Raw genomic sequence first — 17,740 nt, 5'->3', positions numbered from 1 at the left:
TGGGGGGCACAGATAGGAGGGTGGGCAGGTTGGGGTTGTCACAGCTGGCATTAAGTCAGAGAAGCAATGAGGAGGGAGAGGCCAGGTAGGAGGCTGAGCTTGACACCGGGGTCACCACACCATCTGCATGGGAAGGGAAGGGCCCTGGCATCCACCTTAGCTCAAGGCATGGCAGCCTGCTCACTGTTTTCATTTCTCACCTCAGCCCCTCCGCAGGTGAAGGCATTTTTTTCCTCACTAACCATTCTCCGGGGCAGTAACCTCTGCTCACGTGGCTTTTATGATCTTACTCCATCAGGCACCACTATCCTTCTGAGTTCCCACACATTTGCACAGTTGCCCACATGCTCCTTTAGCTTCGCCTCAGCTACGAGCTGTGTCCTGTGCTTGATCCTCTGGTTATCCCTGGGTCCTTTGTCTATTTCCCTGAGAAGGAGCCCAGTTACATCTTTACCTGACCACCCCCACCTCTCTGAGCCAGGCCACCTACTTACTGTAACTGCATCCTGATGGATCACCCTCTGCCCATTCCAGAGTGCAACCAGGGACATCATTCTTGTCACCAGATAGGTCCTCCTGCTGCCTGGTTTGAAACCCTACAGTTCTCTGACCTGTCAGCATCTGCCCTAATGTCATTTACGATCTAGCTCCGTATCCACTGCCTCTCTGGTCCCTGGCACCCAACACAGCTGACCGATTTAATTCAAAGGGTGCCCCCTTTCTTTCCAGGAGCTTCTGGAGGCTGTTTCCTCTGCCTGGAGCCCTCACTCTCACAAGTGAAGGGCCCACTGACAGCAGCCTAACCATGATTGGGTGACTCCTATCGATTGATTTTCCCTAAAAAGCTGCTTCCCCTTAGAAGACCCTGACCTTTCTCCTGCTTGTTCCTTTGTTGTTCTGTCCTTACTCTTATCACAGAATTGCATGACTTCCATTAGCGTGCTTGCGTGTGTGTGTGTGTGTGTGTGTGTGTGTGCGCGCGCGCGCGCGCGCATGAGCACTCGTGTGCAAATACACAGAGGCCAGAGGAGGACATTGGTGTCCAGCTTTAACACTCTCTTATACCCTTGAGACAGTGTCTTTCATTGAATCTTTTGTGGGTTTTCAACATTTTAAAATACATTTATTAACGCATTCATGTCAGGTTGGAGGTGGATACCAGCTTGCCACAGCGAGAGGAAAGCTTGACAGGTCTCTCCTTCTACCACGTGGGTTACCGAGATTCAGTTCAGGTCCTCAGACTTAGCAGCAGGTGCCTTCACCTGCCCAGTCATCCCACTGCCTCCCTCTTTTATTTTCCCCCAGCTAGACTGGCTAACCAGCAAGTCCCAGCAATCCCCCTGTCTCTGCCCCACCCCCAGCTTTGAGGTTACAGACATGATCAACTGCACCAAGCTTTTAAAACGTGATGGTCTTCATATTTGCTCCTACCCGCTGAGTGCTCCTACCCGCTGAGGGCTCCTACCCGCTGAGTGCTCCTACACACTGAGTGCTCCTACCCGCTGAGTGCTCCTATCCGCTGAGTGCTCCTACCCGCTGAGTGCTCCTACACACTGAGCCATTTGCCCAGTCCCAGGTTATAAATGCTTCTTGAGACAGCAGTGGTGCCTTGCTTGCCACAGAGTTGGTGCCAGACACAGCATCTGGCATGCAGTAGGCATCCACCTCACTTTCCTGGAGTCAGTGAATGAATGAACAAGCAACTTGTCCAGAGTTGAGATTCCGCCCCAGCCCCGTTCACCTCAACCTCACTGCACTCTGAGGTCACAGACACTGTCCCATGTCATTTAAAGCAGCACTGATGAGCCCTGGAGCTGGGGCAGTTACCTGGGTTGACTACAGTGAACTCTTGAATCCGCTATTAGGAAATCAACTTTGAGGACTCCCCAGCCATCCACTTACCATTCTGGTCTAGAAGCCAGATTGCTTCCTGCTCTTTCTCTGCAAACTGACTGACTTGGGCCTTCAATGACCCCTACTTCCCCTCAGAGCCTCACCTCCACTATAGTGCGGGCCACTACCGGCACAGGCCTATGCAAATGCCTGGGGAGGGAGCAAGAGTCCGGGCCGGCCGTTATTGTACTGGCTGGACTTTCCTGTGAGAGGAAACTGTTGGCATTCCCATCCCAAGACCGTGCTGACTCGCTGATGCCACACCATGTCAGCTGGTAACACAAAATTCAGTCAGCCTGAGGAGTGTAAGCAGAAGTCAGAGAAAAACCGAATTGCCCGAAAGCCATCACTGCACACACGAATCACAATATTTACACACGCAGGAGCCTCTGATTGAGATGAAGAATGATGTGCAAGTGGGGAATACGGGGGCTCAGATAAGGCCTGCGAACCCTCAGGAGCAGGGTTGCAGTGATCTCTTCCTGTAGAACTATTGGCTCCCACGGGGCAGTGAAGAAAGTAGACCATCATGGCTTCCTACTGGTCTCTGTGCGCCTTGGTGTGGCTCTCCCATGACCCGAACACTTGGGACGTCAGTTCAAGTGATTCCACCAGGCCTCTCTGAATTGGAAGCTTTTATTGGTCTGAATACTTTCCTTCTCAAAGGAAAAATATTAAAAATACCTCTGACACTTTGGATCTGATTCAACACAACTCAACCAAATGGGGGAGAAGTAAGAGAAAGACTCTGCCTATAAAGTATTAAATCTAAGTGATGGTTATGTAAGGGGGAGTTGTCATAGGCTCTATTCTCTTGTACATATTTGAAATTTCCATAATGTTTTTCATTCTTCATCTGAGTATAGTATTGAATAACTTTTTTCTAAGGAATAATTCAGCATTACATATTCAAAAGTCTTTAAAATGGGCAAGGTCTGTGAGTCAGAAATTCTACTTCCAGGAATTTGCCCTTAGGAAATAATCAGAAATGAGGGAAAAAATGTCTCTACCAGGATGTTCACTGTGGAAATAGAAAAGTCATGGCCTACATGTTCAATAATGAGGCCTTAGTAAAGAAGTTATGGTGAACTAATAAGCCATTAAAATAATTTGGGGATTGGAGTGGTGAGCTGAAGTAGCTCTTTCACACACTGTTGGTGCAAATAAATTGAGTGATTTCACCACTTTGTGAGGTGAATTCCTGTTACCATTGGTTAAAATGCATTTGTGACCCTTTTCTTGTCACTAATAACTCGGGACAATTGAGGGGGTAAGCAAGGACCTTCATACTGGCCAAGTCCTGAGGTGGTGCAGCCTTCTGTGGGACAGACAGAGCTCAATGGTGAACTTCCTCTCTGGTCTGTCTCATGATGTTACCAGTATTCATTCACAGAGGCCCTTGGAAAGCTTGTCTAATTCTAATTACTTCCTAAAGGCCCCATCCCAAAATAGCACAAAATTAAGACCCCCTCTATATGTGTGGTGTGTGTGTGTGTGTGTGTGTGTGTGTGTAAGACTAAAGTACTGTCAAGTACACAATGTTTCTCTTCACCATAGTTATGCTGATGAAAGGAACTAGGGCGTCAAGAGAAGGTCTTTTTGTTGAATACCATTTGTAAACAAAATGTGTAATTAAAAAAAAAAACAAACCATCTCACTAGTCATGTTGAATCTAATACTTAAGAGGATGGGGCAGGAGAATTGTCTGAGTTTAATGCCAGCCTGAGCTTCAGTGTAAGACCCTGTTTTAAAACAAAAAATAAGAGCAACAACAAAACCAAACAAACAATCAAAGACCTTAAATATCCCAATTTATAAAAGGGCTTAAAAATAAAAGATTAAATGGCAACCAAGCATATCAGAAAAAAGAGAGAAAAATAAAGAAAGCAAGTAAGCATGTATAGTATTCCTCAGAGAGCACAGTAAGCATGCATACTATTCCTCAGAGAACACAGCAAACACGTGGTGGTGCACCTACAGGGGTCTCCATCTATGAGTCCTCAATTCATTGTGGTAAGCCACTTTGTGTTCAGTTTCCCAGCATGCAACCGAGGGTGGTTCTGATTGGTTGGTGTTCAGTCCTGGGTGGTGAGACACTATACATGCGATTTTCACTATGCAAATGAGAGCAGCCCTATGGGATTGTGGCTAATTTTGACTAGCCAACTATCCCACCACTGAGGCAGCAGGGAGACCCAGCTATGTGTTTGGGGGATTCAGGTTTACGTTAAGGGACCCTGTTGGCTTCCTGATCTCTCAGTCATACCCTTGACTCCACATTCTCCACTGGCAAAACAACAAACCTCATTGTCCCAGTTTGCTTTCTGCTGCTGTAATAAAGACAATTGATGGAGGAAGGTAATTGGTTAATTATAATAAACCAACTGCTTGGCCTCATAGCTTAGAACATAGGGGGGAGGAGAAAACAGAATAGGATGCTGGGTGGAAGAGGAAGTGAGGTCAGACTCTGCTCTGCTCCCGGACAGACCCGACAGCTCTGCTATCTGTAGCAGAGACACCATGCTCAGCTTTCCCAGGCAGCTCCAACCCACAATGGACTTATCTTGGTAAGCGCACCTTGGGGTGCTTACACACATTACTAGAAATGGGCTAGTCCAGGTGCGAGAGTTAGCCTAGAAGAGGCTAGATAGAAATGGGTCAAGCAGTTAAATGAATACATTTTGTGTGTTGTTATTTCGGGCATAAGCTAGCCAAGCGGCTGGGGTGTTGGGGACGCAGCCCCGCCGCTCCTATTTCAACAGACAATGATCTAAAGCAACTTTGGGTAAGAAAGGGTTTATTTCAATCCATCATGAAGGGAGATCAGGGCAAAAACTCCGGGCCGGGATCTGGAAGCAGAGACTGAAACCGAGGCCACGGAGGAACACAGGCTTGCTCCCTGTGTCTTGTTCAGCCTGTTTTCTTGTACCATCCGGGACCACTTACCCAGAGTTGAACTGTGCCTTTCCACATCAATCACCGATCAAGAAAATGTCCCACGGATTTGCCTATAGATGGGTCTGATGGAGGAATTTTCTCAACTGAGGTTCCCCGCTCCCAGACTCTGCTTGTATTAAGTTGACGGAACACGAACTAGCACACTAATCTTGAGAGACCTCTTCTGTAGCAGTTTCTTCACTCTGAGCAGGAATTATACACCAGCCCAACTTACATCGTTATCTGTGTCGTTATATATGCCCCAGGCAGTGCTTGAAAGAGGCAGCCATACTAGGACCAACTCAGTAAAAGGCCATGTCGCTCGGTCCAAGGGGTTTTAGGAAAGTGGGATTTCTAGCAGTAGAAGAGGAATGCTCCATCAAGGCATTGCCTGGAGATGGACCATTGATCTCGAGAAGAAACAAACTTCACCAATGGGTGAAAACCACAGGAGTAGGAAGTCTTGATTGAATGTGCTTTGGGGGCTAGTGGAGGTCAAGGTACATGTTCTTGTTCAGTTGGCTGGGAGGCAGGCATAAGCCCAGATGTAAGGCGCCCTGTAGAACAGGGTGCGTAGAACAGTTTGAGCTCAGATGAGCAGGCTTTGAATAGGATCCTGACTTCGACTTTCTTTAAACATGTTTATGATTATTTGAAGCTGAATCTGTTTAATCTGGGAAGAAGTGAATCTGATTAGCCATTGAAGGAATCAGGGAACAAGGAGGTCGGGTAAAATAAGTAATCTGATTAGACTGAGAAGAGAGAGGGAACAGCCGTTGCTGCTCTCACCTGATTCGTGGTTAGAGACACCGGCAGTAAGGATAAAGCATCAGGCTTGGTGTGAAGCAAAAGTGGTATTCATTGGGGGATGATAAAAAGAAGGCAAGCTTCCACACCGTAACAGGTGCTTGCCTTCCCCGTGAGGCAAGCGAGAATCAAAATAGGAGGCGAATTTAGATATGGCCAATTGATGTGTACCAGTTGTCAAGAGATACCCTGGGGTCCTTTCTCAATTGGCTAAAGCTGGTTACTGGAATAAACAGCCTTTGTGGGTACTTAAGAGCGCCGCTTTCCTGGCGGGAGCAGGGACTTTTGGCTGGGGATTGGTCCAGATCAGTCCTGTAATGTTACTAATTAGTTCTCTCTTCGGCTGTATTTTCCTACTGGGTATTTAAGACGATGTATTTGGTCAGAATGAACCCCTTCGTGCCATCGAGGTCAGTGAAGCTCCCTAGAGGATATTTTTAGGGACTTCAGAAGAGTCCCTCGGCTCCTCTCATTTTCCCCTGCCAATTGTATTGTCTGCTGGAATGGGTTGGTCTTATTTACCACGTGGCTTCTGTGTAAGCACCGAGGACATTTTCACTGTGATGATGCTCCTCTTTGCAAATGTATCTTGGTCAATGTCCAACCATTGGGGTCTCCATAGCCTCACTGAACTACAGGACAGGTAACTTATCAGAGCTGTGAACTCCCCCTCTTTTTAGAGGCATCTCTTCAACCTCTAGTACTTGGAGGCTCTTAAGGTGGGCTCAAAATACCGCTGTTCTCTTAGCCCTTTACTTCACTGATCTGGCCTACAGATATGGTTGTTGAAAATCAGATCATACCAGCCTTGAAGGATGACTGGTGGCTTAAAATTTAGCTGTTGTGTGGTGCTTAGATAAAGCTTACAAAAGCACACTTGTTAGTAAATCTTGACTCTGCCCAGAGTCTCCTAAGTAGTTAAATGTAGTAGAAACATAAGCAATTATCTTGATAAAACATAAAATCTGAAATCTTTATTTCGTGAGCTAATTATTGTTAACATTGCCAAGAGCAGGTCAATAACTCATTATTTTAGTGAAAACCCAGAAAGTTGTATTTGAAAGTCAGAAAACATGGACACTATTTTAAATACCTAACAATGGCACAGATACAATGTGTTATCAGTTTGGAGACATTTCTATTTTTTCAGTCAACAGCTTCAGAAAGATGGCTCAGTGATTAAGGGCACTGGCTGCTCATACTGAGGACCTGGGTTCTATTCCCAATACCCATATGGTGGCTCACAACCATCTGGCCAGTGGAGTCACTGCCCACTTCTGTTCTCCTTGAGCACCAGGCACACAAGTGGTGCACAGACATACATGCAGGGAAAATACCTGCACCCGTAAAATTAATTCATTAATTAGTGAGTTGTTAGATTTGTTTTAGTTTTCCTAATTCAAAAGAATTTGGAGTAAGTTTACATGTATGTTCACCTACTATATTTTATCAAAAATATAGACCACTGTGAATAATGATATACAGACATACCACATAACACACACCTAAAGGCGGCATACAGAACAAACCTACCAAATCTAAGACACATAGTAACAGCTGTACCAGCAGACAAAAGGACACATTCACAACACCTGGGATCAACATTCAGTAGCTCTAGCAAGTGTCTCAAAGAACATATAGCATGACTGCATTTAACCAGAGAGCACTGTTAGAAACAATTTAGAGAATTTACATCAGAAAGACATCAAACTTCACCACTGAAAGGGACCCTGTGAACCAAAAAGGTCAAATGGTGAACCTTGTTGAGACTTACATTTAAAAGTAGCCCTGTGGACTGGTGCACATATGAACTCACAGAGACCTTGGAAGCGTGAGCAAGGCCTGCACTGGTTCAAGCCAGATGGAGTCCCAGCAGGAAGAGGGACAAGCAGACGCAGGCTCCAATCCCGAACTGAAAAGCTATCTGCATTTGATAACCACTGGTGCAGGAAAGTCAGTTTTCTCCAACACAGTTCACTGGGTGTATCAACCACACCTCAGGCAGGTCCCACTCCCAGGAGGAGTTGCCCAACACAAAGTGAAATCAGTGGTATTTTATGAATTTTTGGTTTCTTTTTGCTTTGTTTGTTTTTGTTGTTTTGTCTTATTGGTTTTTGTCTTTCTGGGTCTGGGTTACCTCACTGAATATGGTTTTTTTCTAGATTCATCTATTTGCCCACAAATTTTTAAATGTCATTATTTTTTTCTACTGCTGTGTAGTATTCCATTGTGTAAATGTACCATGTTTGTTTTCTTTATCCATTCTTCGTTGAAGGGCATCTAGGTTGTTTCCAGGTTCTGGCTATTACAAATAATGCTGCTATAAACATAGTTGAGCTCATTTCCTTGTGGTGTGATTGAGCATCCTTTGGGTATATACCCCAAAGTGGTATTGCTGGGTCTTGAGGTAGATTGTTTCCTAATTTTCTGAGAAATCACCATACTAATTTCCAAAGTGGCTATACAAGTGTGCACTCGCACCAGCAATGAAGGAGCATTCCCCCTTACCCCAGACCCTTTACAGAATTCAGTGTTTTTTATCTTGGTTATTCTGACAGGTATAAGACGGAATCTCAGAGTTGTTTCGACTTGCATTTCTCTGATGGCTAAGAATGTTGAGCATATCCTTACGGGTCTTTCAGTCATTTGAGATTTGCCTGTTGAGAGTTCTTTGTTTAGGTCTGTACCCCATTTTTAATTGGACTATTTGTTCTTTTGATGTCAAGTTTCTTGAAGTTTTTTTGGTATAGTTTGGAGATCAGTCCTCCATGGAAATTGAACAATGCTCACCTGAATCACCAATGGGTCAAAGAAGAAATAAAGAAAGAAATTAAAGACTTCCTAAAATTCAACAAAAATGACCACATAGCATACCCAAACTTATGGGACACAATGAAAGCAGTATCAAGATGAAAGTTCATAGCACTAAATGACTACATAAAGAAGCTGGAAAAATCCCACACTAAGGAGTTAACAGCACACCTGAAAACTCTAGAACAAAAGGAAGCAAACTTACCCAGGAGGTCTACATAACAGAAAATAATCAAGTTGAGAGCTGAAAGAAAACAAAACAAAGAATCAGAATTAGACAAAGAGTTGGTTCTTCAAGAAAATCAATAAAAATAGACAAACCTTTATCTAAACTAACCAAAAGGCAGAGAGAGAATATCCAAATTAGCAAAATCAGAAATGAAAAGGGGGACATAACAACAGAAAAGGAGGAAGTCCAGAGAATCATTAGGTTATACTTCAAAAACCTGTACTCCACAAAATTGGAAAACTTAAAGGAAATGGACAAATTTCTGGATAAATATCACTTACCAAAATTAAATCATGACCAGATAAACAAATTAGATATATCTATAACCACTAAGTAAATAGAAACTGTCATCAAAAAATCTCCCAACCAAAAAAAGCCCAGGACCAGATAGTTTCAGTGCAGAATTCTACAAGATTTTCAAAGAACTAATACCAATACTCCTCAAATTGTTCCACACAATAGAAATGGAAGGAACACTGCCAAACTCTTTTTATGAGCCAACAGTTACCTTAATACCCAAACCACATTACTAAGAAAGAGAATTATAGACCAATGTCACTCATGAACATTGATGCCAAAAGACTCAATAAATAGTGGCAAACCGAGTCCAAGAACACATCATGGGTTAATTTAAAATGTAAGAGTTAGCTAGTAATAAGCCTGAGCTATTGGCTGAGCATTTTCAATTAATATAAGCCTCAGTGTGTTTATTTGAGAGCAGTTGCAGACAGGAAAACTCCACCTACAGGGAGAACTTTTAAAAGCTGTACCCTCTTTTCAAAGTAACCTCCTGACCCTGAGACCAATAGTTAAGGGCAGAAGCCCTGGGCCAGCTTTGGAGAGAGAAAGAATCACCAATCTGGGAAAATATTCAGATGAATGTGGTCAGTCTCAGCAAAGCTTGGCAAAGAAGGTAGAAGCGAGACAGAGGTTTCTGGTATGTGGGCAGATGTGGGCAGCAGCAGCTGCTTGTTTGGTGAGCACTGGCAACATGGACTGAGAAAAGAGAAAGAAAACAGTCCTTTCTCCCTTCCTCCCACCCTGTCCCAGCCTCTCAGGTCTCACCAACGCAGTGCTTTGGCCAGAGATTCTTGGCTGCTAAAGGGAGCCCAGCACAGTTCCCACTCACTCCTGGTTTTAGGTGGATGCTATAAGGAAAACCGTGTCCTCTGAGAGAACTTTTAGGGAGACCCTTCTGTTTGCCATTTTATGCCAATGCATAATTGGGCATGCATAGGATTAAAATCAGATGCATTGTGGGAAAGGACAAGCACAGTAGGAAAAACAATTTTCTGGTTTAAACTATCAATTAAAACAGAGAACAATCCCAGCTATGCCCTTTAGGAACCAGATCTCAGAGAAAGAGAACCCAAGCCATAGCCTGGGGCCCTTGAGTATTCTCATGGCTGTGGCCGCTCTCAAACTTGACCGCATAACCCTCTATAATCTGTGCTTTTGCTTCACTCAGAAAATTATCTTTGTTTCTTTTGCAAGTCTGTGTGAACCCTTATTTTCAACTCTCTGGATAAGAGGCCCAAGCCCAAAGCCACCAGTAATGTGTCTGGTGGGTCGAGGCAGAGGTCTCTATGGCAGTGGTCAAGCTAAACCTGGGGAACGACACCAACTATGCTGAACCCAGAAATCCCTCCATCATCACATTGTTAAGCGTGTACCCTTAGACATCACAGTGCAGCGGAAGCAGGAACACATTCTAGAATTCTCTGTTTTGGTCTCATTTTTATCAACAACTGGTTCTAAGACCCAGGACAAAGTTTCTGCATGACTGAGTTCCTCTCTCTCTCTCTCTCTCTCTCTCTCTCTCTCTCTCTCTCTCTCTCTTTCCCTCCCTCCCTCCCTCCCTTCCTGCCTCCCTCCTTCCCTTCTTTGTCTCTTTCTCTCCCTTATCCTTCCTGTCCCCTCCCCTATCTTACCATGCAGCCCAAACTGTCCTGGAACTCCCTGTGTTGTAGCCCATCTTGACCTTGAACTCATGATGCTTCGGCCCCAGACTCTTGAGAGTTGCTGAGATTACGAGTGTGACCCACCATGCCTGGCTTGACTTCATCAAAGCTGAGACATTATGAAGCCTTTTCTATTCCCTGCCCCTCCTCATCTCTCTCTCTCTCCGTGATCACTATGGCAGCCCTGAATATCACTACCACTCCAGGAGCCCTGAGAGCATGCAAAACAGAGTTTGAAAACTGCTAACCTAATGATCTCCAAGGTACCTTTAAAATTCAAAGTAGCAGCCTGGAGTACAAGAAGCTTACGCAGGCTTCCCATAGGTGGAGGTAGACAACAGAGTCGTGACATGATGATGCCGTGGGCACGCAACCATGTCCAGTGACCTTCTCCAGTGTCTTCCTGAACTTAAGCTACGTTTCCCAGACTTCTTTGCAGCTGCAATTCTATATACGACCCAGGTCCATGAAGCCTAAAACAACCTCACAGAAACACCTAGAAATGATGTTTTCCCAGGTGTCAGGGCACCCAAGACCCAGCCAAGATGTAGAAAATTAACCTTCTAGGTCTTTAGAGAGAAGAGGTCTCACTGCAGCTGCTAAGATGATGGATGGCCTACAGGATCTCCTCACAGCCACAGGGCCAGAAAGGCTTCAAGTCTGCAGCCGCCTCCTGGCTGCTGGCAGGCCACGGGAGTAGCTATTGCTTTGCAAGGTATCCAGACCTGAGACTAGATTTGAAATCTGGGGTCCTGAGAACAAAGCACAGGACATTCTCCAGCCAGCATCCGCTCCTGGGCCCAATGGGAACAGATGCAAAACATGTTCTGTTCTCATCACTCTGCTACCCGATCAGGCGGTGTGACGGCCCAGTTCACGGTGCATCCCCATCCCAGACCACTTAGGCCATTACTACCCATTTGTCCCTATTATGATACATTTCTGCTTCCGAGTGCCAACCTCTTCACACGAATGTTGTCATTCCTGGGACAGTTGCAGCTGATGACACCTGAAAACATCAGCGAACTTCTCCCCACCCCACCCCTGCCCTGCTATTGATCTCTGGTGAATCAACAGTATACACCAGAGGCCTTCAGAAATAACAAGACTTCCAACCTCCCCAAGCTTTTCAGGACAGTCCAGTCTCATTTTCCAGCAATTTCCAGGAAAGCGGGCCAGCTGAGCCTCCTCAAATAAACCAATTATTGAAAATAATGCATTTGCTTTTGTGAATGTTGTCTACAAATATATATATATATATATAATTTTTCAGTTACCAACAAGAAAAAATATCAACTTCCACAGGAGAAATTGCCAAATTCCACAAAATGTGTTCAGTAATTTCATCATATTAAGTAGAAAATGGCATCCTCTAACAGGAGTGGCAGCAGCCAGTTTCACGGATTAAACCATTCTCTGTGGAAGAAAGTTTCTCCCTGGAGAACGAGAAAATTCAGCCAGGCGTGACGTCTTTAAGGTCCTGCTTGAAATTTTAAGGAAGGCCACTTCAATACAAACACACAGTTTTAATTCTCTAAAGTGAAAGCGTAGACCTTCTGAAAACTCGGGTTCCAAAACTGTGGCCTTCTTTTTACGTGCAACCGTAAAATGACTTTCAAAGTGTCTCATGACTTTTCAAAGCCGGGCTAGTCAATGGCTGTCTCAGAGAGCCCCACACACCTGGCTTCTAAATGGATTAACCAAGTGTAGCGTTTCCTCTTCTGACTGTTAAAGTTGAGCTTGTCTGCATCCTGACCATAGCTGTATTTTTTTTTCCACGGTGACATCATTTTCTGGCAATTATTACCTCTTATACCCTGGACACAAGAAAATGGAAAATATTAGATAAAAGTTAGTGGAGATGAAACGATTATGTGTCAGACCCTCACTAAACCAAATCCCAGGCTCGCCCGTTCCCAGGATGCCTTTGTCTCCCCAAGAGAGCTCAGCCCCATCCAGCCACATGTGTACATACGTCCATGAAAAATACACGAGGGCGTTAGATCCCTGGAATTGGAGTTACAGGCAGTTAGTTGTGAGCCACCTGATGCGGGTGCCGGGAACTGAACTCAGGTCCTCTGCAAAAGTAGTAAGAGCTCTTACCACTAAGCCATTTCTCCGCCCCCTCGTTTTTCATTTTTAATCCCATCCCAAGAGCGTTCACACTTGAGTGTTGTCACAGCTCCTCATTCTTTCGATACTTTATACGATTTGTGCTTCCGAAGTATGATGCTGAAGCTATAGGAAGCCATTGTCTCCGTGGGATAAAGCCTTACACACAACCAGACAGGGGACTAAGCAGTTTATGAGAATTATCTCGATGGAACTTATCTAGATCCTTGCTCGCTAAAGTGCAGCTAGGAGGCGGCGCATAAGACTCCCTCCAGGTGCCAGTTCCAGCCCCTGAGGTTTTGGCCTCTCTAAGCTTTTCTCTCCTCGACTCCGGATGGGGCTGGCACCCGGAGCTGCTACTCTAAGGATTAAGTGAGAAGATGCGTGCGAAGCATTCCACGGAGCGCCCAGCACACGGTAGGTATTCAGTGTTGCCACCTCACTCGGAGCAGTCCTATACACGTGACCTGCAGACTCTAGGACCCAACCAGCTCCAGCCCCAGGGCCGGCGTGGCCTTCTTTCTCTCCTCCCTCTGCACTGAGGATGAGGTCTCTCTCCCACTGTGGGCTGAAAGAGCTTCTCTCTTCCCCGGATTCTTTGTTCTGGACTTTCTGCTTATTAGAGTCCTACCAGTGATCCCGACAAGATCAAAGCCCAGCCCGGGCTCCCAGAAGAGCTCCTCCTTCTCCTGTGGCCTGAAGCTATCCAAAGTCCTAAGAAATCCCTTCCAAACTTCTTGGCTTCACTTGCAACTCTCTTCCTTTTTCAGAGCTCCTCTTAGCACAGGAGCCATTTCTAGCCTGGGAACCAACGGCGTGGCAGGCAGGTATGGAAATCCAGTGGGCACCTTGAGGTGATTTCCAGCTCCTTGTATCCCAGAATGAGAAAATGCAACAAAGGACACGTGAATAGAGATAGAGGCTGAGAGAGCTTATCGAGAGGGTGCTCTTTCAAAGGGAACCGCAGGCCAGGGCAGAGAGGGAGAAGGTTAGACTCTCAATGGTATCATGCCCAGGTGGTCGAGGCCCTTGTAGATAATTGGTATAGTGAGTATATTTTTGCTCGCGCTAGGTTACATGTTGGCCTTGGTATATGCGATTTCCGGTCTTCCTGTCTGACAACTGTTTTCTTTTACATGCTGAATTTGACCTCACTCTCCCTGACACACTCAATGCCACAACTAGGGCTGCCATCTGAGCCCAGAGTACCAGGAGCCGTAGACAGTCACCCGGCCCTCACTGATACACAGCTCAGTTTCGAGCGAGCGGCGTGTAATTGTAATAAACACCATGCAGATACTTTAAGAGCCTTTCTCACTTCAGGGCAGCCTTTTCTTGCCTCTGGGTAGAATTTGTTCCATCAGTGGATACAGAAAGCATGGCTTCCACCAAGTGAGAGTGTTCAATGCATTTGGCATGAAAACCATGTCTTCCTGATCCCAGGGTCATGGAAGCATCACGGGAAGAGGTTCCAGCTGCTCTCCCTGGGAATGTGACACTCACAATGCCATCTCTGGGACCTCTGCGTCCACCTCCGGAAGTGGCAGCGGTTGGAAGAGCTGACCTCTACACTCCAGCAGTAAAATTTGATGTCGAAAATCACTCTCCCCTACCTCCGTGGAGATGAATATTCATGAGCGGCTGACATTTCTGAAGGAAAGAAGCTCTATAGATGGACGCGATCTATACCCACAGAAAGTAAATGGCAGGTGAGCGTCTCTTAGCTTTTCCGGTACATGTTATTTTTTGCTGCTTGCTCCCCCTGTAACGACTTCCCTTTGCCCACCCTGTCCTGATAGTTCTCTCTCTCATCCTCAGCATCCCACATACAGCTCAAGATGTGGCAATGTTGGCTTTTCACGGCAATTATAAGGTGGTTGTTATTGCCTCTCTCCATCACTTACCCGTTTTGCTTGCTTGTTCTGTTTTTGTTGCCCGTGCCCTCCAAGACCTCTCCTTGAACAGACTGCTTTCTGTTAGCACAGTCTTAGCACTCCGCTCTGAGCCAAATGGTCCTCTGCCGTCTTTTTAGCATCTTCTATTCATCAGGGGGAGTTATAATTACAAACACTCCAACGGTTGCTTACACAACAGCTTATTTCAAAGGCAGGAAGTCCTCCCAGGTGAGCGTGTGTTTATGGACTCACTGTGGCTGTGTCTTTGGACTGAGATAGGTTTAAGAGTTTTCAGGGTCTTCCCATCACCTTCCCCCCTCCATCCCCCACCCACTGGCCTAGCCCACCAATTAGAACGCCTCACTGTACCTGAAGAGCCAACCGAAAACCTCCCCACATCCAGCACTTGGGAAGCAAGCGCCTGTGAGAGATGGCCATCTCTCTGCTACAAAAAACATAAATGTTTTGAGACTTGAGCTCAAGGAAGAGACTTTGTGAGAGAGGCGTGCATACTGTTTCACCTTCTCTTCGGTGAAGGCAGGGAGGGTAGCCTTGTTGTTCTAGACAACACAAACTTTATTAATAGGTGTGGGAAGAGGGGAACCGGAGGGCATCCACAGCCCTCCCACAGCAGAATGTCTGCGATGCGTCTTTCACTCCTTGAAAAAGGCCCTTGCTGCCATCACCAGGGGAAATACACTACCTTTTAACACTGTAGCTCAACCACAGAGCCAAGCCACTCCTCCTGGATTCTTTGAGAGCATCTAAGGCAGGCTGGGTTGGTTTTGCTGTTATTTTTTGTTTCTCCATTAGACTTTGTGGACCACAAAAAGACAATGAAAGGGACAGACACAGGGAAAATAGCAGAGACATATTTCCAGACCAAGTGTGCAGAGGGTGTTGACCCCGTCAGTGCTGTGTCGATCATTCGCCCAGCTCCTTCCTCCAGCTCCTTCCTCATGTTGTCTGCAGTGGTACTTGCTAACCCCAAAGAGAGTTGAGCCGCAGTGTCCCCTTGTGGGTGTCTTCCAGCCTGCCTCTTCTCTCAGATCAGACAGCTTCAAAATTTGAACAAGCATTCTCACACAACTGCCACTCACTCAGCAGACTCTTCTGACCCCTCATTTGGATGCCGGGCACAGAGGTCAAAGTGCAGCGTGACAGCTCCGCCGCCCTTCAGGTTTGTGTCCTCTAGTCGGGCAAACATGAGCAAACTATCAAAGCTGTGGGACCATGAGGCGCTGTGATGAGACATGGACGGGAAGTGTTCTCTATGGCAGACTGAGGGGTCGGGAGGGACTTCTGGGGCCCGTCATGCTCGAGATGAGACGTGAATGATGAGTGTGATTTCTGAGGTCCCGAGGAGAGAGAGTGGGAGATAAAAGAACTGCACATGCAGAGGCAAGGATGCTTAAACAGCCTTGCTCTTCGGGAACCTCGGGTGCCCCTGTCTGCTTGGAACACAGCACGGAAGAAAGAATTTCAGCTGCAGAGGCAGGCTGGGTCAGAAGGCAGGAGCTGGAGGGGAGGTGTGTGCTGAGGGAGGCTGTAAACTTTCTCCTGATGGAGTCCAGGAGCCAGGGAAGAATTTTAAGCAGGGGATTGACATGAACAGATTAGTGATCTCAAAACCCTGGCAGCAACGTTTGAATAGCAGGGGGGGAGAAGAAAGAAAAAGACAGGATTTGGTCTGGCACTTGCTACAATAATAGCAGAATAAGAGAAGGCGACAAAGGGCAAGCTAAGGTAGGTGCCGAGGACTTTGTTTGCACGGGGGAGTGAAAGAAAGGGAACAGAGTGAAGACTCAAAACAAGCCCAGCTTTGTGGTTAAGAGGACCAGCTCACAGCAACAGCTGGCACAGCTACAGGGCATACACTGTATACTGTTTTGCTTTGTGGTTTCTCATGTGCTCATTAGCCTTTTCCTGTTGAAGATCTATTATGTGCCAGGCCTAGTTTTAGATATTGTTGGAGATGATGAGAACAGGAAGAGAAGCTAGTCAGACAATTTTAGGACAGAGATACTCCATCACCACCAAAAACACACACACACACACAAAAGCAATTACGATCTTGTTGGCCAGAGGAGGCAGACTGACTCAAAGCCTAGCTCCTAAACGATTTGTGAGTCTCACTCTGGAGGGGGCAATGTTAGATCTAACAGGGATGAGGAGGAAGCCCTACCTAACAGCTGACTTTAGGTCCCAGCTTCTTCTAGCCAGGCAATACTAGAAAGAGAAGCATCGGTTTTGATTCCTCCTTGAGATGTAAAATGCCAAATGAAAGGGAAAGTTGAGGCCCCTAAGGGAAAGCTACTTCTTCCTGCTCCTCTGAGCTCTCAGTCTGCTCCCAGGGTGAGGCATGACATTCTTATCTGCTCCGTTACAAAACTGTCTCCTCCCTTAACACCTAATCCAGCTGGACCTGTCAATCACCAGGCCAGGCGACCACCCCTCACACTCATTGACGTAAAGGCATGCTAAGGAGATGGGAGGAATAATTATCCCCTTAATGAGAGCAGTTGACAGAGAAAGACTGGAAGCCCTTATTAATCTGGGCTTCATGGAATGAACAGAGCATGCCCAAGGGAAGAGCACAGCATACAAATGTGTGTGTGTGTGGGGGGGGAGGCAGGTGCTCTGTAAATGTCCTATAAAAGGGTATTTTGCTGCCTGGCCCAGAATTTGGGGACTTTTTCCTCAACCCATTAGCCCATTCCTATTCTTGAAAATGTAACGATATTTCATTTGAATTTTAATAACTAAAGGTTGCCTTAAATTCAGAGAGTAAAACAATCTCACTGATCAGCCTTACAGACCAGGCAGTGGCGACACGCACCTTTAATCCCGATAGCCACACTAGTTTGCCATAGTAACTGGGCGGTGGTGGTGCATGCCTTTAATCCCAGCACTAGAGAGGAATATAAAATGGGAGGAGCCAACTCTCACACAGTCTCATCCTGAGATTCCAGGAAGCAGGATCGCCATTTCTGACTGAGACAGAGGTAAGAGCCCGTGGTTGGCTGGTTTGCTTTTCTGACCTTCAGGTTTGATCCCAATTTCTGTCTCTGGGTTTGTATTAATCGTGCTCCATG

General features: G+C 46.1%; 1 long non-coding RNA gene across 1 annotated transcript; it reads right to left on the bottom strand.

The window, feature by feature from the left end:
• Window positions 1–7,682: 7,682 nt before the first annotated feature.
• On the bottom strand, window positions 7,683–12,409 carry LOC126510779 (uncharacterized). The gene is made up of 3 exons (XR_007594497.1): window positions 12,319–12,409; window positions 8,654–8,692; window positions 7,683–8,427 (listed from the first exon to the last, which is right to left on the bottom strand). It is a non-coding gene; the product is annotated as an uncharacterized lncRNA (long non-coding RNA).
• Between the last annotated feature and the right edge of the window lie 5,331 nt (window positions 12,410–17,740).

Source organism: Alexandromys fortis, unplaced genomic scaffold (genome assembly GCF_014885135.2).
Source record: "Alexandromys fortis isolate MF-2015 unplaced genomic scaffold, M_Fortis_MF-2015_v1.1 scaffold_78, whole genome shotgun sequence".
NCBI lineage: Eukaryota > Metazoa > Chordata > Mammalia > Rodentia > Cricetidae > Alexandromys > Alexandromys fortis.
The sequence above is the reverse complement of the archived record's forward strand: the minus strand, read 5'-3'. Positions and strand labels throughout refer to the sequence as shown.